Source organism: Protopterus annectens, chromosome 9.part0, assembly GCF_019279795.1.
Source record: "Protopterus annectens isolate FY-2018-M chromosome 9.part0, PAN1.0, whole genome shotgun sequence".
NCBI classification, from domain to species: Eukaryota; Metazoa; Chordata; order Ceratodontiformes; family Protopteridae; genus Protopterus; species Protopterus annectens.
The window spans coordinates 1,855,121,690-1,855,149,654 of record NC_056743.1 but is presented as its reverse complement, the minus strand read 5'-3'; the positions used below and the strand labels follow the sequence as shown (position 1 = coordinate 1,855,149,654).

General features: G+C 39.6%; 1 protein-coding gene across 3 annotated transcripts in view; it reads left to right on the top strand.

Annotated features, from left to right (window-relative positions):
* Positions 1 to 27,965, top strand: part of LOC122812296 (tyrosine-protein phosphatase non-receptor type substrate 1-like) — a 247,219-nt gene that overhangs the window by 143,064 nt on the left and 76,190 nt on the right. The window lies entirely within an intron of this gene.

Sequence of the window (27,965 nt, the reverse complement as noted above, 5' to 3'; positions counted from 1 at the left end):
ACTAATTCCTACTATTAGAGATGTTAAAAAAGTTAACAATAATAAAAAGGTGAAAATCAACATCAAATAGAACAAGTCAGTAAAAGAGAGCTAATCAATAAGAAGAAAGATATGTATTACACATCCAGCATTAGTCTAAGTCTAGTCTAGGCGTAATACTTTAATGGAAGCTACCTCCTGTAATTTCTCAGTTTCAAAATACATGTTATATTACAATTTTCATTAAGTCCTGGAGGGCTAAAGGCATTGAGAGTAAGTTGCCATTCTAGCTCTTTACTTTCTAATAATAATGAAGTAGGGCCACCTCTGATTGAAGGCAAGACCTGGTCGATGGCTAAAAACCGAAAACTGTGGCCATGGCATTGAGTAATGTGTTTGGCTAATGCGTTGTCAGGTTTGTTTTTCTTTATAGCATATTGATGTTCGTAAAGTCTGTCCCGTAACCTTCGGTCAGTCTTGCCTATATAAAATGCCATACAGCAGTTACATTGAGCTAAGTATACTTTTGATTTAGACTCACAGTTAAGTTTACATCGGATGTGGTATTTTCTATTTCCTATAGTAAAAGTTTTAGCTACTTTTACATATTTGCACCAATTACAAGCACTGCACTGAAATGTGCCTGTGTTTCTAGAAGTCACGTTCATTTCAAAGTTTCTTTCTAATACCTTTTTAATATTACAACCTCTCCTGTAGACAATGTTAGGGACATCTCCTAACTTGTCCAGGAGTTGTCCATTATTTGTGATAAACTGCCAGTTCTTAAGCAATATAAGACGAATGTCCACAGAATTAATGTTGAAAGTAGTAATAAAACTAGTTTTGTATTTATCTTTTGCATTAGGTGGATTATCTGTAATAACTATGCTTGTGATAGTAAGATTATTGTCTTCGGAAGTACTGTTAGCATTAGTAGAGGTCTGAAGGGTAAGTGGTTGTAATATAGGTCTATATGTTCCATTAGAACATTTGGTTTCAACTTCATTAATGAGCTCTAAAATGAGATGGGTTGGGTAATTCCTATTAATAAACATATCTTTTAAGTTAAGACATTCTTCCTTGAAGGAAGTTTCACTACTACATATCCTGGCTGCTCTTATAAGCTGCCGTTTAATAATAGATCTCTTTTGCTTAAAGGGGTGTGAGCTGTCGAAGTGCAGGAATGAATTACAATATGTGTGCTTTCTAAAAATGGATGAATGATATTCACCCATATCTAAATCTTTTGTTAGTTTTACATCCAAGTAGTCAGTTTCTCTTTCATGAAATTTATAAGTAAATTTTAGAAAGTCAGTAGTTCCATTTAGGTAGTCCACTAAGTTAGCTGCTTCAGATGCGTTACCCTGGAATAAAATGAAAATATCGTCTAAGAATCTTGTATAAAATTTTAAGTAAGGCTTGAAAATTTAAGAAGTGTATATACGTATAACTTTGTGTGCAAGTACCTCATATTTTTTGAGTGAGAGGTAGGAATGTTTCAACAATCACACAAAAAGAAAGAGAAAAAACAAAAAACATTATACTTGTTCTTTTCACATACTTGTTGTGTAACAGTTCCAAACATGTTCGAAATGCACTGAATGTTTTTAACTTTTTCGTTGTAATATTAAACAGGAAGATGTTTTTAATATTTGTATATTTAAAACATTTAATAACATTATTGCTTTAAGGTAAATACTGATGCAGACAGTGGGCGTTTCTTAACATTTTAAAAAACTGTAGCGCCTTTCTTTCTGCATCTCTGAAGAAGCCACTACTTTGTTAAGTGGCGAAAACGCTGGTTGTATTTTGATTATTTAATAAACTTACATTAAGAGGAGCTTGGTTGGGCTTTGGTGCTTGCTACTTGTTATCCTTCATTGTTTTATTTGTCTTCGCTAGTTGGTTTGCGTCCATGGCAGCAAGTAATCAGTCGAGTCCAAGAAGCCCTAATTTATTCAACACAAATGGTAATAATGATATTGGTCCACGAGAACAAACGGACCTAACAGCCTTGCTAGTTTCTCTCTCGCAACGTATGGACAGCATGTCTGCCAGGCTTGATGCTATTGATAAGAGAGAAAGACGAACATTGGGACAAGGCTTTGATGCAGTTTCTGGTCTTCCGGTTAATATTACTGACAATGGAGGGGAGCGTATTTTAGCGTTTAATTCAACGAATGCTACTGGCAGTATTTCTATACCATTGGGTCAGTTAACACCAATGGAACAGAGACAGCTTGTCACCCCTCAACAACCACCTGTCACTTCTTCTGCTATACCACCAGGACAGGGTGAACAAATTCTACTACCAAGTGTACAAAGGTCTCTGCCACTGCCAGTCGAACAACAAGCCCAATCACATGGGCAGAACAAACTGACTACAAACACTGGCAGCTTACCAAGCATTCGCTGTTTTGCGCAAGTGGCCCATTACCAAACAGAGGTAACTAGTGATTGCAGTTCCCTTGGGCTTATTGGCGTTCCTTCATGTAAAGAATGGGTCGAGAACACCGACAACCTTATTCTTGTCACAAGTGACCAACAGGAACAACCGGCCATCGGAACTCCTATTCCAACAGTAAGTACTAATGTCATTGCAGAGAACTTGAAATTACTTGACAGTAAGCTTGTTAAATTAAAGAAGCTCCAATTGGAGGTAACATATTTTAAGCAATGCTTATCTGAAAAGCTTATTCCTAAGGGCTTAAGAAATAACTTTTGCCCTACGGGCTTATTTGTTGACACTACATTTTATCAAGAACTGTCTATGCTATTTGACAACCAAGGGCTACAACTTCTTGAGTTAATGGTGAAACATTATGGTTTTCACATTAATGCACTAATTACTGAAGTCAATACTTTAGACAACAACATAAAAAAAGACTTAAACTTTGAAAGATATAAATACGACTATTGTCGTATTTTTTCAAGTATTGATCAACTAATATCTAAACTCAAAGACAATAAAATAAAGAAATTGACAAGGGACAGACTCTCATATGACCAAAAATCTGTTTACCCTAAACTGAAAACACCTTCTAATAAAAACCAAACTGCAACTACTAACATTAACTCTGTAGAGACAGCAACAACATCTACTTCCAACTATACTGACTTCAGTTTTATGGAGGACAGCAATGAGGACGATTTCATAGAAGTCCCTCGACGTAGCAACCGAATTAAAGCCCAAAATCAAAACAAAAAGGGCTTTCAAGGGAGTGGTTATAACAACAACAACTACTCGACTAACAACAGCAACAACAACAACAATGGACATTTTTTAGGGGGGAGCAACAACCGCAACCAACAGTCCAGGAATACGAACTGGAACAAACCACGGAAGTGAGTGGTATTTCTGACCTGGTTGACACCAGTGACCATCTTGATGTAGAAATAATAACCAATTCAAAGGGGGACTTTACAATTTACAATTTTTCCAGTTTTGTATTTGAACCATGCCTTATTGAATTGCTAGCTTTTGGTAGTACATTTGTGCCCATTAGGAAATGTAGTTTAGCAAACACTATCATTGATTTAAAATGTTATGTTCGTAAATTGAATTTGGACATTTTATTCAATAGTGTTATGCAAGGAAATAACTCATCCCTTAAACTTGCTAGTACATTTAACCCTCCCCTCCATCCTGATTTGCTCTTATTTGAGAGAGTATGCGAATTAGACCTTAGACATTTAAGCCAAGGTAATACCTTTGGTAACATGACAGGAAAACTAAATGTTTCAGATGAACAAATGAAAGCTTTGAACCATTTATGCAACTCTCCTCTAAGAGTGATTAAACCTGATAAAGGAGGAGGTCTAGTCATTTTTGATAACTTTGACTATACAGATAGGATGTTGGTAGTCCTCAGAGGACCAGCTTACACACATTCATCTTTGAATGAAATGAATATAAGTTTTGGTAGAATTAGAGGGTATTTTAAGGACCTCTTTATTAACGCCAAAATTGATTTGGATACATATAATTACATTGACAGCTCGATGCCCAAGGTCCCTATCATCTTTGGCATCCCAAAAATTCACAAGAATCTCACTAACCCCCCTATGAGTGCACTAATAGACAGTCGAGCATCAATGACATATCCATGTGCCCAACTGGTTGAATCAATCCTGGCAAAATATTTGAAACATCTCCCAGAAATTTGCAAAGACTCATGGTCTTTTCTCCATAGCATTAACAATATACCATTTGATAAGTCAGGTAATTTTTTGACAATAGATGTCATTGACTTATACACTTCAATCCCACACGGTGAAGCTATTGAATGACTGACCTTAATATGAATAGAACTTAAAGCAAGTGAAAGTGACATCTATATTGTGTCAAAACTATTAGATATTATCCTGACTTCTAACTTTTTCACTTTTAACGCTGATTTTTATCTACAATAACAAGGGATAGCTATGGGGTCACCATGTGGTGCAAGTGTAGCTAATGTTTTTGTTGCATACTGGGAGAGACATTTTTTGCTTAACAACTCAGTTTTCAAGCCTTACTTAAAATTTTATACGAGATTCATAGACGATATTTTCATTTTATTCCAGGGTAACGCATCTGAAGCAGCTAACTTAGTGGACTACCTAAATGGAACTACTGACTTTCTAAAATTTACTTATAAATTTCATGAAAGAGAAACTGACTACTTGGATGTAAAACTAACAAAAGATTTAGATATGGGTGAATATCATTCATCTATTTTTAGAAAGCACACATATTGTAATTCATTCCTGCACTTCGACAGCTCACACCCCTTTAAGCAAAAGAGTCTATTATTAAAGGGCAGCTTATAAGAGCAGCCAGGATGTGTAGTAGTGAAACTTCCTTCAAGGAAGAATGTCTTAACTTAAAAGATATGTTTATTAATAGGAATTACCCAACCTATCTCATTTTAGAGCTCATTAATGAAGTTGAAACCAAACGTTCTAATGGAACATATAGACCTATATTACAACCACGTACCCTTCAGACCTCTACTAATGCTAGCAGTACTTCCGAAGACAATAATCTTACTATCACAAGCATAGTTATTACAGATAATCCACCTAATGCAAAAGATAAATACAAAACTAGTTTTATTACTACTTTCAACATTAATTCTGTGGACATTCGTCTTATATTGTTTAAGAACTGGCAGTTTATCACAAATAATGGACAACTCCTGGACAAGTTAGGAGATTTCCCTAATATTGTCTACAGGAGAGGTTGTAATATTAAAAAGTTATTAGAAAGAAATTTTGAAACCAACGTGACTTCTAGAAACACAGGCACATTTCAGTGTGGGGCTTGTAATTGGTGCAAATATGTAAAAGTAGCTAAAACTTTTACTATAGGGAATAGAAAATACCACATCCGACGTAAACTTAACTGTGAGTCTAAATCAATAGTATACTTAGCTCAATGTAATTGCTGTATGGCATTTTATATAGGCAAGACTGACCGAAGGTTACGGGACAGACTTTACGAACATCAATATGCTATAAAGAAAAACAAACCTGACAACGCATTAGCCAAACACATTACTAAATGCCATGGCCACAGTTTTCATTTTTTTAGATATCGACCAGGTCTTGCCTTCAATCAGAGGTGGCCCTACTTCATTATTATTAGAAAGTAAAGAGCTAGAATGGCAACTTACTCTCAACGCCTTTAGCCCTCCAGGACATAATGAAAATTGTAATATAACATGTATTTTGAAACTGAGAAATTACAGGAGGTAGCTTCCATTAAAGTATTAAGCCTAGACTAGGTTTAGACTAATTCTGGATGTGTAATACATATTTTTTTCTTACTGATTAGCTCTCTTTTACTGACTTGTTCTGTTTGATGTTGATTTTTACCTTTTTACTATTGTTTAACTTTTTTAACATCTCTAATAGTAGGAATTAGGAATTTCCTTTTTTAAACTAAATTTAAGAAGTGTATATACGTTTAACTTTGTGTGCAAGTACCACATATTTTTTGAGTGAGAGGTAGGAATGTTTCAACAATCACACAAAAAGAAAGAGAAAAAACAAAAAACAAAAAACATTATACTTGTTCTTTTCACATACTTGTGTAACAGTTCCAAACATGTTCGAAATGCACTGAATGTTTTTAACTTTTTCGTTGCAGGAAGATGTTTTTATTGTTTGTATATTTAAAACATTTAATAACATTGTTGCTTTAAGGTAAATACTGATGCAGACAGTGGGCGTTTCTTAACATTTTAAAAAACTGTAGCGCCTTTCTTCCTGCATCTCTGAAGAAGCCACTACTTTGTTAAGTGGCAAAAACGCTGGTTGTATTTTGATTATTTAATAAACCTACGTTTAGAGGAGCTTGGTTGGGCTTTGGTGCTTGCTACTTGTTATCCTTCATTGTTTTATTTGTCTTCGCTAGTCAGTCTTTATACTTATCAACAGATCAACAAAAGAATCTATAGTACCTGACATATGGAAAATGTTTTACACTATACCCATACACAAAGGAGGACCCTCCCCTGATCCCTCCAAATTCAGACTTATAACCATTCTGTCTCTGCTATCAAAAATACTGGAGAAATGCATTCACAAGCCACTACTAGACTATCTCCTCCAAAGGAATCTACTGACACCCACATAACACGGCTTTTGCCCTAACCACAGCACATCTGCTGCTCTACTATATTTCCCTCAAGCCATCTCCAAAATATGTGACAACAGTAGACTTGCCTCTTGCCATTTCCTTGATCACTTTAAGGCCTCTGACATGATATCTCATAACAAACTTCTGGCTAAACTTACTGACCTCAATCTCGCTAACTCCATTATTTCTTGGTTCTTTGATTACCTCTCTAATGGGATTTAGTCAGTCAGATGGCATACTGCTCTCTCCTCTTTCCTTGCAGTCCAAACTGGGGTCTCACAAGGCTTCATACTTAGACCCTTACTTTTCAACATCTTCACTAACAACCTCTACACATCTATCCCCCACTCCACACTAATACAATACGTAGATGACTCTACAATCATTTCCTCCTCTGATAATCTCTCTCAGCTTCATACCCTCACCCATGAATCCTTCCACTCTGTCACAAGATGGCTAACTAGCAAACAGCTTCTTCTGAACCCTATAAACAAGCTCCTCTTATTCCTTCCTAAATCTCCCTCTCATTCTAAAACTAACTTCATCATTACCTCACTAAATAACACAATCATTAAAGTGGAGCCTCACTCAAAACTACTAGGAGCAACAATTGATGATCAACTAAAATCTGACATCCACATCCAACAAGCCATCAAAAAACACTAAAAAGTAGAGTTACTTTACAGAAACAAAAAAAATAATCCTCACTAATGAATCTAAACTCACTCTAGCACAAGTCTACCTTCTGCCTAACCTACTCTATTCCATCCCAGTCCTAACAAACCTACAAACAAATGTTATGAAAAGCTTGAACTCACTTACAACAAAATTGCAGGATTTGCAGCAAACGTACCCTATCACTCACACCACTGCTTATCTTTAAAAAACCTTCAGTGGCTAGAATTCCCCCAAGTCCTCCTCAATTACACCTTCTCTTCTCTTCTCTTCTCTTCTCTTCTCTTCTTAGGATTTGTTCTAAAACTAGTTTTAGCTAGAACTAGCCATTTTTTTTAGTTTCAGCACTCAAAACTGTTTCCTTGTGCTCAGCACTTGCTCAGAACTTGTTGTAAGCACTAAATAAACTATAAATTACTACAGCACTCAACTTTCCACACTTGTCAAGAGGAAAAAAGTTCCTAGAACTTAAATTAATAAGCACTTATCCAGGCATGATCATGGGTCAGCTCCCGATGTTTTCTTCTGTCCACCTGATGAATCTGGGCATCCTGGGGCAATGTAGAAATTGCCTCTTGTACTCTGGCAACCCTCTCCTCCAACCACCCAACACTACAACCTGTGAGAGATGCACTTATATAGCCAAAACCGGAAGCCAAGCTCTCTCCAGCCAAGACTTGACTAGACAGTCAAGAGGAGAAGGTGAACACCTGCACCACACCACACTCAACACATAGTCCTTCAAAACCCACACTACCAAAACTCACACATAGAAAAACAATGCACACACCCACATTCACAGAGGCTCTCAATACAAATTTCCCCAAGCAATAGAGACCTCCCAAGCTGAAACGCAGAAAAGCACCACTCCCCCAACACTACCCAAATGACACATAGGCCACAAAATCAGTGTGCCACTCAACCTCAGCCCATAAGGCAAAACAATGTACCCAACACACTAGTCATAGGTGACTCTATAGTCAGGCACACTGATATCCACCTCACCAGGCTAAACAAGGAGAAAGTTACTGTCAGCTACCTGTTGGGTGCCAGGATCTGCCACATAATGCATGCACTCAGGTTACTCCACAGCAAGTACAAATATGACTCTGTCATTGTCCATGTTGGTGTACATGACCTGAGACATACCTCCCTGGACTACATGAAAAGAGACATGGAGGAGCTCTCAGATCTTGTAGCCCAGGCAGGTATGACCCTAGCCCTGAGTAGCATCCTGCCATCACCCAGAATGATACCACAGTACAAGGACAAAGTGATTGACTTCAACAATTGGCTAAGCTTCTGGTGTCATTTTAAGGGGATCCAGTATCTGTCTAATTGGGACAACATGGTCTACAGACCATGATGCTTTGCCAGAGATGGCCTGCACCTGTCGCCCCTGGGATTCTGGATACAAGCTAAGGCTCTTGCCACCCCTATAGTGCCATTTTATAGGCAAGGTTCAAATGCTAAATTCACCACCGTAACAGGTACAAGCAAGCAAACTCTGAGGGTAATGCTACTCAATACTAGAAGTCGAAATCTCAAAATGCACTCACTTGAGGCACTCTTTAAAATGGAGAACATAGACATCTGTGCAGTGACAGAGACCTGGTTCAAGGCTCCAGAGAGCACCTCTGCATTACCAGGCCTTAATTCATACCACACCTTTCGGCCACCTAACCTGGACAGAAACACTAAAGGCGGAGGCGTGTCCATATTCATTAAGGATATCCACATCTTGGAGCTTATAAACAACGACATAGGTAACTTCCAAACCCTGAACCCTACTCAGTTTGGGTTTGTAAAAGGTACATCATGTCTACTAAACCTGATTGACTTCTTTGAAGCAGTCACTAGAGCCATAGACGAGAGCAAGGTAGTGCACAACCTATCTTGACCTTGCCAAGGCTTTTGATACCATCCCCCACTCTGGAATTATAGATAAACTCACTAAAGTGGGTATAAATTCCTATGTCACAAGATGGGTGGCCAACTGGCTCACTGACAGAACCCACACAGTAAAAGTAGCCGACTCCAAGACTGACTTCATACCAGTGACGAGTGGAGCACCACAGGGTTCGGTCCTGGGTCCTGTCCTGTTCGGCATCTATTTCTCTGAAGTGCAGGCCAACACAGAAGGTATTTGGCTAATCAAGTTTGCAGATGACTGCAAACTGGGAGCCATAACAGAATCACCTAATGATTTAGACATTCTACAAAAAGGCCTCATAGAGACAGATGCTTGGTGTCAAAGTCATGGCTTCAAGCTCAATACCAAGAAATGCATTGGCAACCCCTTGGGAAAAACCCGGTACCCATGAACTACCACACAGGCGATAGCACACTAAACACTGTAAGTGTGATAAGAGACCTCGGGACACAGGTTGATAGCAGTGTCTTCTTTGATAACCACATCACCACAGTAGTCAGGAAATCCCTCTACATGGCACACCTGATCACAAAATGGTCCTTCTCCAGAAAAAGGAGGTCATTGTTCCTCTCTACTCACCCCTCATCAGACCCATTATAGAGTACAATGCCCCGTTTAACATGTATCTCACAAGACACCTACAACAATTGGAAAGGCCACAGAAATACCTCACTAAGAGGATTACCAGCCTCAAACAGGTGCCATATGCAGACCGCCTCAAAAAACTCCAGCTCTACTCCATTGCATATCACCTACTCAGAGGCAATCTCTGCCTAACATACAAAGCTATGTCAAACCCAGAGCTGTTGGACATGCTAGACTTAAAGAAATCCCAATCTTTCTGAACCACATGCTCCACTGACCTAAATCTTGTCACCACAATAAACAGAACATGCTGGAGGGGATAGATTCTTGTTCCAGAGACTTCCCATACTCTGGAATAAAATACCCATTCATGTCAAGCAAAGCTCATCATTGGCCCTTTTTAAGAAAAACCTTAACGACTGGATGGGAAATAGAAAATTCACCCCAGGGATCATTTCTGCGGCACTGCTTGATGGGGATATAGGAAAATAATTTTCTTGGGTGGCGAAAGCCAGAGAACCTTTTTGGCTAGGCTTATATAGGCCTGAGGGGCGATAACCTAGTACCTACCTATGAACCTATGAACCATTCCAGAAATGTCATATTTAGTCCATCTGATTCAGATGTTAAGTCATGAAACATCTCTGTCCCTATGTCTATACAAGACAAATTTCTTGAGTTTTAAATCCTTGAACAGTTATTACATTGTCCCATGCATAATACCCGTCTATAGCAACCTCATTTTTCGTCATATTCTCACAGTTGACATTATCTTCTTTTAAAAATAGTTTTACTTGTTGTTGCTCTCCTTTATTACATGATGTCACTGCTGCGTAAGTTTTAACTGCTGCATTTCCTACTGTCACATCACCTGGTTCCTTCTCCACATTACCATCTTCAGCATTTCAAAAAAAGTTATCTGCCATCTCACCCTTTTGAAAAAAGCAGAACGGCTGTATTCCCTGCTGCTTCACTGCTTGGTTCCTTCTTCACATTACCGTCTTCACCACTTCTGAAATATTTATCTGTCATCTCAATCCATGAAAAAGCAGACTAGCCTTCTGCATAATCTTCCTCCATTGTTTTTTTAATAGAACATCATCCAAAAGCCCTCCTGACACCAGTTATGTTACCTGCATCACTCCAGTGAATTCACTTATTTCACTTTCCATTGAAACAGCTAAACACTGCTCATTTGTATCATCCACTACACAGAAATCTGTGTTTATATTCTCATCCTCTACATCAAATTTTTCTCCAGATTCTCATTTTACACCTTCAAACTCTTCCCTGCTACCCCCCCCCCCTTCTGCTGCTTCTCTTAGACATCTCCCCTGCTGCTGTTGCAGCCCTTCAGGACCATTTAGCAGCTCCAGAGAGAAAAGAGTACAGGAGGTTCCCTGATGCAAAGGCCAAATTTCCCCTTAGAAGTTTAAATACCCCCTTGGGCCTCCCCCCAGAAAAGGGGTCACTAGCCTTGTGGAATTAACCTGGTCAACAAAGGATACATAAATAAATAAATAAATAAATAAATAACATTTTATTAATTTATTTATTGATATTTGTTTACTGGTAAAGTCTGACTGCGTCTACAAAGTATGCATTTTCATTGGAGGCCTAGGGAGAAATTATACATTTTAATGACGATATTCAGAAATATAATACTGAAATTAAAGTTTTAAATTCAATAAAAATAAGTCATAGATGCATTCAGAATTTCAATCCTTAGCTATATAGGATATATCCTTCGAAGGATATAATGGCCAGACAGCTTCCAAAGCTTCAAATTCAGGGCATCTTTTTTGTGCTGTGCCCAAACTGTCAAGCCGCTCGAGCTAAGCTGATTAAAAAATAAGTCTGAGAGTGAAGCCCTTCAGAGTCATCCTGACAGCAGAAAGTAGGTTGAACCCTACTATGCTAGGAACAACAAAACATAAATGCTCACACCCTGGGATAGAAAACACGCCAAAAAACAAGGGGGACAAAGGGAGGGTGTGGCTACTACAGCAGTGATCATTCAAATATCTACTGTTATGGTAAGTTTTATGTACACAACTGTACTGCATTCATCATATTGATCACAACTGCATTAGCCTTAGCTATTTGGGTAGATTACTATAGTTAACTACATTTGAGAGGTGGAAGGAGAAGAGTCCAGGAGCTCCTGAAGAATGTTCCTAGCAAAGCCTGATATGGACCTACAGAAGGAATCAAGATTATAATGCTTTGTAAAAGTGAGCATAGAGGACCAGGTAGCAGCTTCTAGAATATTTCTAAAATCCACCCCTTTACAAAAAGTTATAGCTGAAGCTAAGACCATATGGCATTGACACTGCCTGGGATAGATTCATTATGGAAGGGATACCAAAATGTAATAGCCTTAGACAACCATTTGGAAATAATCTGTTTTGTCATAGCTTGCCCCTTCTTTCCTTCACAAGAAATACATAATTGATCTGACGATCTGAGAGATATAGTTCTGTGAAGATATTGCCTATGGACATCCAGGGTATGGAGTGTCCTTTGTCCCTCATTTTTAGATTCAGTAATGAAAATGGAAGGATGAATATTTTGTCATAAAGTATACTTGGATACCACTTTAGGCATAAAAGAATGATTAGTTCTCAATGAAACCCTGTCCCTATGGGAAATGAGGTAGTGTCGACTCACCATAAAAGCTTAAAATTCAGATACGCTTATTGCATAAATCAGAGCAATCAGTAAAACTGTTTTCCATGTTAAGAACCTCATATCAGCCAGATTAACTGGTTCACATGGAATAAATGTGAACTTACATAACACAAAATTAAGATCCCAAGAGGGACCACCAGTTTACTCGGTGGTCTCTTATGCAAAACTCCATTCAAGAACATTTTGACATGAGAATCCATAATCAGACATGCTGAAATGGCCAATTAATGAACCTTGATAGAGGAATAAGAAAAGCTATAGGATAGTAACTCACACAAATATTGCAAAACCAGAGATCAGCTAGACATTAATGGGTGATGGTTATGTTGCTGGCACTAAGAGGAAAACCTTCTGTGTTCCTTCTCCCAGGACCATCAAAAGTGGCTTTCCCTTACCCACTGAGGGTACTCCAACAGCCACAGAGAACATGGCTAACCACTCCTCCATCATGCTTGTAGGTGTTACAACAAACGGATTCATGGTAAAAGATGAATGGTCTGAGATGCAACAGATGGCCACAGCAGTCACCCATCTGCAACTGAGGCAAATTGCTAACCTGCTGTGGTGGCAAGGGCTGTTTGCTTAACTTTCTCTTTGTGGCTGGAAGAACTAACTGTGAGAATGGTAGTCTGTTCCATGGTCAAGCTAAAATGGTGCCTGTTTCCCAAGAAGACAAGCAACAAATGGAGGTAAAACAGCCAGTCTACAAAAGTTACATTTTTGACAGATCAAAGCAGTAAAAACACTTTCAAACACCATGCCAGCTCTAACAAGAAAATATAAACACAACTTATCCACAGAAAATATTTTTTCAGTCAGTTAACACTACTTTTAAACTGAAAAACATGAGTGCTCCATTTAAAATCCTGAGACAGTCCTAACTTTAATATACTTTTCCTGAACTGGAAAGTAATGAAGCACCAATAAATTTAAGAAAATAGAAGTTTTTCCCCCAAAGGGAAAGCACAAGCCGGCTGATGATCCTTGAAAGCCTCAGAGGAGCATACTCTTCAGTGACAGGAAAGCTTTGAATGCCTTCACACCCAAACTTGTCTTTTAGTCATCTTAGCTTGAACTACTTATGAGTTTGGCATGTGGAGGTACCCTGAAGCTTTGGAAGCTGGCCAGCTATTAAATCCATGGTTGGATACAGGGTCTATCTGAGGAAGAAAGTGACTGGCATTGCTGGTATTTGCTCATGTTAAGCAGTTGTTATTCTGGTTTTGAAGAAGTATTTTGCATTTCTGTGAAACCATATATAATACTTTCTAAGTCTACTTTTAACACAGTCAGACATCTAAGGTGTGCACAGCCAATAATCTGGTTGCACATGATGAGTATGGAGATTGTCTATGAATAAAATGACTGCACATTTGTGGAGGAGGGGTTGCAAAGCATAGAAAAGTAGCCAGATTTTCCAAAATGTTTCACTTTCTATCAGAATCAAACATTAGTGTTGCACACAATAAATATATGTCTGTCTATTTCAGTCTGATCAGAATGTGCATTATAGCAACTGATTGCTAGTGCAGTAGTGCAGCAAGTACTGTTTCTGTTAGCAGTCAGCTGTCTTGTTGAGATTTTAGCTGTAGTTCCTTCTGTGAGATGTCTGCATGTACTCCTTGTCACTCTGTTTGATTATTATTCCTTATGTGAGGTGTCTGCATGTATTCCTTGTCTCTGTGTTTGATTACTATTCATTCTGTGAAGTATCTGTATGTCCTGCTTCTCTCTATGTTTGATTATTTTTCCTTCTGTGAACTGTCTGCATGTACTCCTTGTCTCTGTGTTGATTTTATCACTCTGGTTTCTTCTTTCAGACCCTTGGCTGTATAATATATACTTCTGGCCATTGTTCTTTTTCTTTCATCACAATCTAACACCACAGGAATGCACAGTGTGACTACTTTTCAGAAGAGTAGGAATACAGGCACTATTTCCAGACAATATTTTATATATCATTGCAAGTATTTGACTTTTTAGTTTATTAAGAAAGTACTATTTTGCTATTTTTGATTAAGCTTTAGACACACTTTTGTTTTTTCCTTGAACAAGTAAGACTGAATTTCTTTCCTTGTTCATATTTTTTTTCAGCACAATATTGGATCAAAAGGCTGTTAAAAAAGAAAATGCACATAAGTTCATAGATTAGTACAAAGCTAACTGCCCTTGTGAGCCATTTTAAGCCTAGCCAATTATCCCTTGTGAGACTCAAACCATACACCTTGTGTTTGTAAGGCACACACCTTAACCATTAGGCCACCCTCCCAACATCAATGCATATAGAAACCTATTGTGTCTGTGGACCTAACTGAGCTCACCCCCCCCCATCTTAATTCAGTTACATTGAAGTCTTGGTCAGTATGAGTGTGTAAAAATGATGGAGGCATCTACAAAATGTGAAAAACAAAAAAAAGTACTCTGTCTAGATGGTGTGAGGCCAGAATGTGAGTGAAAAGTAGAGGGTTAATTTAATGGCTTCCAATACCTCCTCTCACCCCGCTTTGAAGTCATCAGCCACCACTGCTAAAGTGATTCTGCTCTAAAGGGCAGGAACAAAAAAAGACCATGGGAATTATAGACTAGACAGTTTTATCTTATTACCAGATAAAAATTAAGAATAAACTGAAGGAAAGACAGACAGAATTCCTGGAGAGTAACAGATGCCAGGATGAATTGTGTCATAGTTTTTTACCTCAACAGATTCTGTTCTTTCAAACTTCAGTTTTATGGATGGATAACTCTAGACTTGGACAGGAAGAAAACTAGTGGCTGTGATACACTTAGGAAATGTCCCACAGCTGGGTGTGGGTTATGTTAAATGTATCCACATTTGGTGTGGTTTAATCATGAGGGTGCTACCGACACTCATTTGTGGGTTATTGCTATTATACAATGACAATATTCAAAAAAGAAATTGCTTACCTTTCTTAAATAATGTATTTTGTATAATTGTGCTATAGTATTCCTCCATGCTCTTCTGCATTTGCTGATGTACTGCACTTGTTTATGGGACTTAAGTTCTCATGCTTGTACAATACATCAGTGCTACACAAGAGAAGCAGAGTAGAAAAGAATTTTTTATGCCACTCTTGATGCAAGAAACTTGGACAAAGCCCAGCATAATGTGTGTGTGTGGGGGGGGAGGGGGGTGATTGCTGGAAGGCAAAGGTCCAAAAATATGGATATATTTTATTGATCTCATAAATTTACTTGCGGGATTGAGATGTTTTGAGTTAGTGTACATTTTCTGAAGGATATGAAGCCTAAACCTCAAATGTCTGTCATTTAATGACTTCAATCCCCAGTCGCTTAACAGAAATCTACATTTTTTTTGTAAGGAAAAAATGAAAATTATGAGGCAAAAATCTAGACATTCTGCAAAAATCTGGACAGTTGAAAGGTATGAGAATCTGCTGAGATTTTAGGAAGAACATCGTAGAAATATAAGGAAAATCAGGTGTGTTTCTGTATCTTTTTTTTTGAAAAATAACAGGGAGGCACTTGAAGCAGTTATAGTACACATTATTTAATCACATTAAGCGCTTTCGTCTGCCAAGTATTTGGGCTTCATCAGAATAACACCAAGTCAAACAAAGCCAGCTTAAATACAATTAAAAATCCCATGACTGGGCCACATTGAACCTAATCACATCTTAAAGGTCCCATGTCTTTAAAATATATAACATTTTCCACATTTCTGATCCAACACATGGAAAAACCCTAATATTCAATAAATACTTACATTTTAAACAATCATATAATATTAATAAAACTGTATTAAATATCAAACATTGATTTTAATTTAAGATAACTAAACAAAATACAGTCTCATTGAGCCCAGGTTTATTTGCAGCATTACACATAAACTGGCATTTTAGTTCCTGGTAGTCTAAGTATAATTCTGTTGGTCCACCTCTGGGTCTCTCTTGGACACTGTCAATAACTATAAACTTAAAGGTGTGGGTTGGGAAGTCCTTAACATGCCTATACAAAGCATTGTGGTCATCCTTTTTTGAAATATCATAGCAATGCTGGTAAATCCTGTTCCTCAGGTGCCTAACAGTTTAACCAGTGTAAAATCCTTTGAGAAAGATTAAAGGACATGAGTTAAATTCATTTTTTTTAATAATCTCAGCATGTTTGTGCTGTGCACCGCAGTGCGCAAACATGCTTTACAGAAAAAAGAAAATTGGAAAAAAAATGTAATATGATGTGACAGAAATGTATCACAGGAATTGCATGGAGTCCCTACAATAGTGCATTGCTGCTGTTGCTAATGTGATAGGGTTATGAAGCACCTAATTTCCAGGCTGTGAGCACGGCTATCTATGCAAATGAGGTGAAGTTACTGAATAGCAGAAAGGACGGAAAGGAGTAATCATATCTGCATATCCCCTTCGTGTAGGCTCTTGTTGATGTTTACACAGGATGTAGCTGACATCAGGGGGGTGTGTCCACTGACTTCTAAACTCTTCTAAACTTTGGTGCAAGTGTTTGCACAACATACTGCCTTGCTGACTGTGTCTGAAAACTGGATGTGTGCAATTAGAGGTTTTGACTTGTTTAAGCTATGCTGCATGCCACGACACTGTGTGTGGCTTTGTGCACTGAACCAGAGCCATTAAATTATGTTAATTATATTGTAGGCAGGTGGAATACATCATAGTTAGCAAATCACACATTCTGCACCTATATCAGAGCTATATAAACTATGCATACACCCTACATTCTAATTTTCCCCCAATAATCTGCACCATTGGAATACAGACTTGGGAATTTTAACTGAGATAATGCTAGGGGCTGCTGCAGGTCTGCTACATCTGTATGTGCTAAATGCTTAAGTCAATGCTGCTGGAGCTGCTGACGATAGGCCTAAATAGAGAAAGAGAAGAGTTTCCAGGTCCAGGGTAACCTACAAGGAGCTACATGAGCTGGAGATTGTACACCGCTATAGGGTAGACAGGCACGTGCTACAGGAACTCACTGAGCTCTGCTGCCCTCAACTCAGACCCATTGCCAATAGACAGGAAACCATCCCAGTGTAACAAAGGTATGTGTAGCCTGTAGGATACTAGCTACCGGTACTTTCTAAAGACCAAATGGGGATATGATGGGGGGGTCTCACAGGCATCTGCATCCAGGGTACTACACCACTTCTTGGATGCCATGATACCACATGACAGTGAGCACATTTATTTTCCTCTCACTGCTGGGGTGAGGCCAGGAATATGCAACACTTCTACCATGCAGCACAGATCACACTCATGTACATATCAAAGCACTACCCAGTGAGGAGGGTAGAATCTAGGTCAACCACAAGTAGTACCACTCATCAACTGCCAGGTCATATGCAAGGCCCAGGGGATTATCCTGAATGTGTGTGCTGACAGCCCTGGCAGTTATCATGACTCCCATATCTGGCATGCATCACAGCTGTACCAGATGTTTGCTAGGGGTAGAAATACCAAATGTCCATTTACTGGGTGATGTTGGCTACTTCCTAGAACCCATCAGAAATACACACACTCCCACAGAAGAAAGCAATAATGAGGCACGTGCAAAAACTAGGAACAGCATAGAACATGTGTTTTGGCTTCTGAAGTCACAGTTATGGTGTCTTGATATATCTGGTGGAGCCCTGCAGTACTCTTCAGGCACACGTGCACATATATTCATGGTATGCACTATGATAGACAATTAGGTTCATAGGTTCATAGGTAGGTACTAGGCTATCGAGCCTGGGGCCTATAAAAGCCTAGCCAAAAAGGTTCCCTGTCTTTTGCTATGCAAGAAAAGTATGTCATCCCACATGGCCATTTACTGTAGGATGCTGGTTACTTCATATAACCCATCAGAAATGCACACACTCCCACAGACGAATGCCATAATGAGGCACACACACAAACTAGGAACATCATAGAACATGTGTTTGGGCTTCTGAAGTCATGGTTCTGGTGTCTAGATATATCTGGTGGAGCCCTGCAGTACTCTGCTGCCACATGTGCACATATGTTCACAGTATGCGCTATGCTACACAATATGATACTGTGGAAACAGCTGTAACAAAGTGAAGGGATGCACAGCCCCCACCAGTGCCTACATCACCACAGCCACAGTCACAGGAGGACTCCAAGAAGGAAACCCCTGCTGATGTCCCTATAGGCAGATGTAGGCCTGCTCAGTATGCCCTGGCTTTGGCTAAGAAACAATGCATAGCACATTCACTGTCATCTCAGTCTCCCCATATATCTACATAACACATATACATATCCACATACACACACACACACACACACACACACACACACACACACACACACACACACACACACACACACACACACAGCTACATTTATATATACATCCCTGTTATATACATAAATATGTGTGTGGATGTCTGTGTTGTCCTACATACCCTGATAATGGTGAGTAATGTGGCACTAACACTTATCTACAATGTTGCTCAAAATATCCAAAGTAAGAACTCAACAGAACATATTGCACTTACCTACAGACCCCTGTGCCTGCTGGATGTCACCACACATACAGCAACAGGTGAGCAGATGGTGTAATGTATAATGTTGTCTTCAGATGCATGGACAGGGCACATTGTTCCTGCCCACAGACTTGCCCATCCAAACTCAAACAGCCACATATGCCCATACTGGAAACTGTAGATACATAGCTAGGATAAATTATAGTTATCTGACTGCTGGAATACTAGATGCAGATAACAGTATAAAGCAATATCACTCTGCAGGCCACAGATGCTGCTTGACATAAGCCTAGTGTGAGTAATCCACAAGTAGGTTGCTGGCAATCATGTATGAAGCATACGTCAGCTGTGGCTCATGCGATAAGTGCTGTGATCTACAGTGTGTAACACCAGATAGGTAGGGATTCTAATCTCACTCCAAACCATTGTGTGTGTGTGTGTGTGTGTGTGTGTGTGTGTGTGTGTGTGTGTGTGTGTGTGTGTGTGTGTGTGTGTGTGTGTGTGTGTGTGTGTGTGTGTGTGTGTGTGTGTGTGTGTGTGTGTGTGTGTGTGTGTGTGTGTGTGTGTGTGTGTGTGTGTGTGTGTGTGTGTGTGTGTGTGTGTGTGTGCGTGTGTGTGTGTCCCACTGCAAAACAAATGAAAATCCCTCATTGGCTATCAAACTGCAATGTTTATGCACTTTTTGGCCTGATGATGTCATCTACCTTAAGACTACCAACTGCCATTGTAATATCAGACTTAAGCCGTGGCATATGAGATAGGTACTGTGATCTATAGTAGCTACTGGCTTCTAAGCTGCCCTCTTCTACAAGGCCTGATGATGTCATCTACCTTAAGACTACCAGCTGCCATTGTCATGTTAGATGTAAGCCATGGTGTGTGGGATAAGTATTATTATCTATAGTGTGTAACAATAGATAGATAGGGGTTCTAATCTCACTCCAGGCCACTTAGTGTGTGTGTGTGTGTGTTCGCATATTGTAGATATGATCACCTCAGTAACTTTAGAAAGCAGTAGGGTTTTGCAGTATTTTATTTGTAGCAGGTGATGTGAGCCTCCAAATGCCTGACCACAATTTAGCCTGCTGATGTCATTAAGCATAACATGTCCTAAAGTGATAGTAATAGCAGAAATGAGGTGAGTTGCATTTATCACATACTGTGATCTGTAGTGTGCACCATTAGATACATAATTGTTGTAATTTACATACAGCCAACTTTCACTATGTGTGTGTTGTGCCATGTCCTGTAAGCAGTAATTGGAAGTGGTGCTATACTCAGTGTAGCTAGGTTTGTGTCTGTAGCTGTTAGCGCATTTTACCTCAGCTTATGGAACCATATGATATTTGAACTTCCCTAGCATAATGGCCATACAGCCCTCACAATCCTAGACAACTTTATACCCTTATTTACATGATCAGCACATATTGCCCCAGTCCAAGAGGGACATAGGCAGAAGCTCTGTCATGGAATGATAGTCACCCAGCCAATCATACAGATGGCATGTGATGAGGTGCACTGAGGTGCTCCATTTGCCATTAGGCAGGGTTCTGTTTCAAAGGTGTGTTAATGTCTGCCAGACAGATCTCTCCCACCAGCATGCATTACTAATGTCACATACTACAGATATGCAGCATTTACAGTCAAGCAGGGTCACACTTTGGCCCGTATGCAAGGTGGAGATCACCTTTGAGTAATCTATATGCTGCAGGCTACAATGGCACTGATTTCAAATGATCACCATTGAACAGATACTGAAGACATGAAGTTTCTTTGTGAGGGACCATACTGTTGTGTTCAATTGCCAATACTGCTTGGAAGGGTACATCACCAAATGGCCATTGCACTCAGATATTGGTAGGATGACGGAAGAATACATGAAGTTTATGAGTATGTCAATTATGAGTGACTGTGCCCTCAGTTATGACATATGATTCCCATCATACTACTAGGGAGACATGGTGATCTCAGGCACATTAGGTGCAAACATGTATGATCAGGCCTGTGTGCCTAGTTGTATCACCCCTGAGCATGTACATCACATGTTGCAACTGATGTGCTCCTTACAAGATGCATAGGTGTTAGTGATGGAGATGATACTACATATATATTTGCATGGAGTTTATGGCCAATAGTATGTCAACAGGCATTTGTTCAATACCCTCTTGTAGGATATTGCCATAGCTCACAGACTATGAGTGCTCACAGTTTGCAGGCATCAGCCAACATTGTTAGCCACAGACATGCAGTATTCACTTGTATCATGGTTAAATGGATTTCAAACAGTAGAGGACTGAGCCCTGTTGAAGACTGCTACTCACAGATCAGCTATTGGAGGTGGATGTCCCTATCTTGAGTATGAGTGTCATCATTGGGCAATTTAGTGATCCCAACAATGATATTACAATGGATGCCTAAGTGGGTGCTTTTGTAAATGATGCCTGAATGGGGGATATAATAAGATATCTTGGCTTAGTCCGGGGGGTTATATGCCCTAATGTCCCCTCACCCAGGTCCTTGGTGACTACCTCAAATGTGTCCAACATGTTTAACAGTCATGATCTCCTTGTCAGACATCCAAACTATGTACAGTCACTTGTGTGTAGATCACATGTATGTGTATTGATTATCTCCAAGATGATTTGTCACACAGGCATACAGATATGGATACTCAGACAAAGAGGTCTATAGTTCTGGTGGTCAGGTGTCGAAGGCCTTTGCAAGGTCTAGGTAGGGTGTGTGGACCACCTTTCCCTCGTCTGTAGCCTTGGTAACTGTCTCAAAGAAGTCCACCAGGTTTAGGTGGCATGATCTGCCCTTAACAAAGTTGAACTGGATAGAGTCCAGTGTTTGGAGGTTTCCTATGCCTCTGTTAATGAAATCCATGATGATGCGCTCCATAACTTTGCAGACCAAGCTAGTCAGGCTTATAGGGCAATAGTTCCTGGGGTCCATTGTGGCTCCAACTTTGTGGAGTGGGATAACTGTTGCTGTGCACCATTCTGTGGGCATGTAGCCTGTGGAGAGGCTGAGTTTAAACAGTGTGTTTAGGTGAGGGGTTAGTTCATCTTTGAGCTCATGTAGGACGCAGCCTGGGATACCGTCTGGTCCCATTGATGCTGTGTTTTTGGCTTAGGAGAGGGCTGTTTTAACCTGAGTGTCATTGATTTCAGGGGCACTACATTCTTCTGGTATAGTTATGGGCCCTAATCATACATATAACTGACTGCAATGGCACCTTTGCTATGTGATTACGCAGGCATAATTTCCAACTGTAGCAGCCACACAGGTTCCATGGTAAACCAATACACATTGCAGATAACATGTCCAATGCAGTCCATATCAACACTGTACATGCGTAGTCTGTGTACTACATGCTTTGGAGTGAATGTGTATGGCTGCCATACAGGGAGTTGTCTGATCCCACTGTGTACCTCTGACATATCCAAGACAGGAGTAACACATGTGCTATCTATTCTATACACCAACACTGTGACTGTGGCTTAAATAGTACATGGTTGAGAGACAAGTATGCAACACAGACACTATGCCCTATATGTAACAGGCACCCCATACATGTGAAGCACGCATCTGCTGTAACACACATCATATGCAAGTTACACAATGGGATGCAGAACAAAACAATCATAACTTTTGTAAGACAAATGTCTGTAATGGAGGCAGGAAATTTGTAGATGGGTCATCTCCATCATCACAGTTTGTAGATGTGTTAGCACCCAAAACTCTGGTGACACTTATCAAGGGTATCAGAACTTTTCATAGATTAGGGATGCATGAGTTGGCTGAATGATGCCATTGTCCTTGGTAGCCTGTTACACATATATAAACCTATGGAGCCATGCACCTATAGTGCTGTACCTTGCTGAAGGCATATTTCTTCTGTGCTGACATCCCATCCTGAGCTGTGACATCTATGGGTTTATTGCCACTGTGTATCCATAGGTGTCCCCTATAGACTCCTAAAACTGAAACATAAACAGATCTATGACACACCTTTCATTGTGTAAGTATACAGCCATTACAACAGCATACAACATAAGGTACACAAAATGATGTGGCTTACTCATTACAAATGTCAGCATACAGTATCTGTCAGTGACCAGTACAAGTGGCATGACAAAGCAACACTGCATAACACAAGTATATATTAATTTATATAGTAACCCTGTGCATCAGACACATAGCTTCCTTTGCCTGCATCAATGATGATGACAGGGATGTGTCACAGGTATCACCAGCTACACACAGTGTTGTGTGGGGGTGTGGGAGTCCTAGGCTGACCCAATAAGTTGAAAGCATGTATGTGAGTCAGGAAGGGAAGCAGGCAAGATGGACCATGGAAGTGTGCCGTGTGTGTCTGTAGGTGACCCAAATATGATAGCGGTGTGTGAGTGTGTGCGTCAACATAGTCAAGCTCAGTGCTAGCCCTACATGAGTGTATGTTGGATAGCTTTGAACTGTGCATGGTAGAGCTGAGTTCACTGTCTCTGCCCCCAAACATGAGAACTGCCTCTGCCAGGAGTTGCACTGACACCTCCATGCCCAAGGTCAGAAACAGTGCTAGTACCTGATTGTGACTGCTGTCTGCTGGGACTGTGTGGACAATGAGCCCATGGCCTGCCATATCTTGGTGTGGAAAGTGCAATCCCCTCTGGAGAGCTGGGTCTACTGCCACTATGGGAGCATGATTGTGCACAGCCACAAAGACGCTCAGCAGATGAGGTTGCTGACCTACATCCAAGAGTCCAATGCTCAAATCTAATAAGATGTTCCAGCACAGACAATGTGGGTTCCAAGAAAGATATTGTGTGATCTGTCTCAGACCAAGTTCATTCCACTGAATCAGTGAACCAATCCAGGGTGCCAGTAATGTAGTGGAGGCAGTAACGGATGTCAGACTGTGCTGCATCCAAAACCCTGAGCATACATCTGGAGTTCCTTTCAGAATGTGTCTGTGCCTCCATGATTGCCCAAAACATATGCCGAGTGACCCATGATGTGACACCTGCAATAGGTGGTGGAAGGACAGCAGACCTCCTCAGAGCACTCCTATCAATCCGTCTGTGTGGAACCTCTCCAGCTGTCTGGCTATGGCCAGTGGTTACACTCACTAGAGCCATAGTTGTCACATTTTCTTACTCGATGTCTCCATCCTCTAACTGTCCAATATCTGTGGCCTCTGGGGACTGGGTATGTGTAGGCATAATGACTGTGTGCAGTGACAATGAGGGCAGAAGAGGAATGTCAACCTCTGGGACAGATTCAGCCCCTGGAACCCCCACATGTGCTTCACTCTGGCCACCATCATCAACAGAGCAGAAGAGACACTAGCATCAGACAGTGTAGGGTCAGAGACCAACCCCCTGGTCATCTGTGATAAGAAAGGCAAAAGCAGTACATGAATACCTCCACTATTATACTCTGCAGTACTATGTTGCAATATAATCTACAACCATGGAATAGCCACTACACTACTGCCTGCATGAATTCAATATCCTTGTTACTCTTATCTCCCTCTGCAGTGCGCCAAGATTAATATGCATGGGATGCTGCCTAGGGGAAACCATGGTCATGTACACGGGTACATTCCGTGTAGGCTTTACATGGAGCCTAAATGGATTTTATTGAATCCTGGGGATTATATAATTCAGTTTAAGCAAAATCTTTGTTGTTGTCCTCAACTTATGAAGATTTATAGGCTAGGAATTAGGGATGCAAGGAAGAAGAAAATGAAGATTTCTGAAGAAGGGAGCAGAGGATGGTAATGAGGGGTGGTACCATCAACTAACTTACTGATAGTTACAGAGGTTCAACAGCGGTCTGCTATGGGACAGATTCTCCTTGGGAATTCTTAACAGATATTGCCTGATGTACTGAAAGAACAATAATCTAGTAAACACATTAAAATTGTGGTTTACTGTTTGTGTGGGAAGATGAAATAGCCCACTGGGTTTAGAAATGATGGCTGAAGGTCTGTACTGCAAAGATGCAAATCCTACATTTAAGGATCATGAGCAAAGGAGTAATTACTAGATGAGAGCTAACAAACTGGGTACTAACAAGCAACAGAAAGTTCTAGAAGTCATAGGCTCATCAGAACTGAACTATTCGGCCAGGACTGCAAAGGCTATGCTAGTATGACTGCCAACATTTCAGATATCCCTAGAAACCAGGACATTTCTTACTGTTACATATTATTTTCTGAGACAAGCTACAATTCAAACCCTACAAATAACTTGCTTTCATTTTATTACCAAAATAAAAAAATGGCTCTATATCATTTTGCTTGATTTTATTAATTTCATATGAAGGGTATACAGATACAGCAGATTCACTTTCTACAGTAGTACATGTCGTGATCTGGGTAATCAAGTTGATAGCAATCTGAACTTTGACCACCACATATCCACAGTAATAAGGAAATCCTTCTATGTGGCACATCTTATAAGTAAAGGCATCACATCTAGATCAAAGGATATTATAATTCTATTGTACTCAGCCCTCATCAGACCAATAATTGAGTACAATGCTCCCTTTTGCATGTATTCCACCATACAGTTGCAACAATTGGAGAGACCACAGAGGTTTCTTACCAAGAAATTACATGGTACACAAAACAAGCCTTACACAGAAAGACTGAAAGTCCTGTGAATGTAGTCTGTCTCCTACAGGTTGCTAAGGGATGACCAGTGCCTGGCTCATAGGGCAGTCTCTGATGCGGCCCTGATGGAAATGCTACACATTCATAAATCAAACTGCATCAGGGTCAGTCACTCCAGGGATCTTAACCTAGCCTCTGACATGAACAGGTCATGCTGGAGAAATAGATACATCTACCAGAGACTGCCACTTCTCTATAACAAGCTTCCAGTTCACATGAAATAGAGTTCCTTCCTGACCATCTTTAAACGCAACCTAGATCAATGGATGGATGACCAGAAATTCACTCCTGGGGTGGTGCTCATGTCCCTCCTGGGCAGGGAAAGTTGTTTTCAACTATCATAGACCCTTACCTCTGTGAAGTTCACTCACCTAACTACCGACAATTGAGGCATCTTGGGATAAATATTTCTAGACTTTTAAGGGCTCTACGGCTTGTAATATGAACCTATGAACCTATACAGTGGAGTGTTTCCTTTTTTTCTATTAAAATTGTATTTTCTTTAGTTATTTCATTCTTTTTTCCAGTAACTACACAAACACACACACACACATACACACATGCGTGCGCACACACACACACACACACACACACACACACACACACACACACACACACACACACATGTGCACTTGCACTTCCAAAACAGAAAATAAACTGGAAAATACTATTGGTTTGGTATTGACTATATCTAAAGTTTTGACAATAATTTAGCAGAAAAGATAATGAAAAATGAAAAAATGCTGCCTGCAGTATGGGATATTAGTAAATATAGAGATATGTCATTGGTAGATATAAGGAAATTGTACAAAGCAAACTGTAGATATACAGCTATGTTGCATCAATTGAGAGAAATAACATATATGAAATTTTCAAATACTGCTGATAAGTCCCAGGACATTAAAATACTAATGGAGATCTTGAATACGATCTCTAGTTCGGATAAAATTTTATCTAAATCGTACGTTCTGATAAATTGTAGGTTACATGATTCGGTCTGTCTCTTCTCAAAGTATTGGGACAAGCAAATAAACTCATTAACTATCGAAGATAAAATGTATGCCATAAAAAGGACTTTACAGTTATCTCCTTTTAAGAAACGTTTATATACTCAATTGATGATCTTTAATAACTCCTATTATACACCCTCCAGACTGAATGAATTTAACCCTAAAAATTCTTCTTTATGTAATTGTTGCTCTTCTTCTAAGGCTGATATTATACATATATTCTGGTTTTGTAACCAGACCCACAAATTATGGTGTTCTTTAAAAGTACGTTTGGAAAAGATGGGATATCAGAAATCAACCCTTTCCTGGGAAGTGGCGTTACTCCATATATCTAATTTAAGAATACCTAAAATAAAATTTCATGTTCTCATTTTTATTTGCTCACTTATTAAACTTTATATTACATTAAACTGGTTAGATCGCTCCAAGCTTTCATGGAATGGTTTTAGAGCAATGGCATTGAATTTCATTGCAGTACATAAACTTATAATTAGAGGAACTAAGAAAAAAGTTTATTTTAAGAAACTCTTGGAAGACCTTATGGATTTATTATCCGATAAATAATTTCATTTATAAATGCAACTTGCAAGAAGACTTTGGTGAACCTTTACCCATTGTGTTACATGTTTTATTTTTTAAACTATCATTTATACAACACCTTTTTGATTTTGTTCATATTTTATAGTAGTTGTAGTAGTTTGTGTAATTTTTTGTTCATGTTTTAGATATTTGCAGTTTTAATCTAGTTTTTTTTTCTTTTCTTCATGTATAAAAGTTGTTATAATATGTAAGTCTGTACATTATTGTTCAATGACTCTTTGTACTGCTTTATAAATGTTCTTTCAAAATTAATAAAAAGTTTATTGAGAAAAAAAAATGCTGCCTGCCTCCATGGTGCAAAAAGATGGAGCTCTTACAGCAGCCCAGGTGACTGGGGTTTGATTAGCAGCCAACAGAACTAGAAGACCCAGGTATGCAGGGAAGGAAGTGAAGAGCATGGCCTGCTTCAATCTTCTGGGGGTGAGGGAGGTGCCTGCACAGTGGTATCAGATGAGTAGTAGGGATTCCTCCTGTGTAGACTAGGGAAAACCACTGCCTTTACTTCAAAAGAGGCAAGGCTGCTCGGAGGTATGTCTCTTGTGGTAGTGATGGAGATGGCCTCTATTGTTAACCCACTGCAGGACTGTTCCTGAAGCTAGGCAGATTGTGTTCTGGAGTTGGGGAGAACAAAGCAACATGTTAAACCATCTCTGATGACTGACTGAATGATGACGTCTCCCAACTGA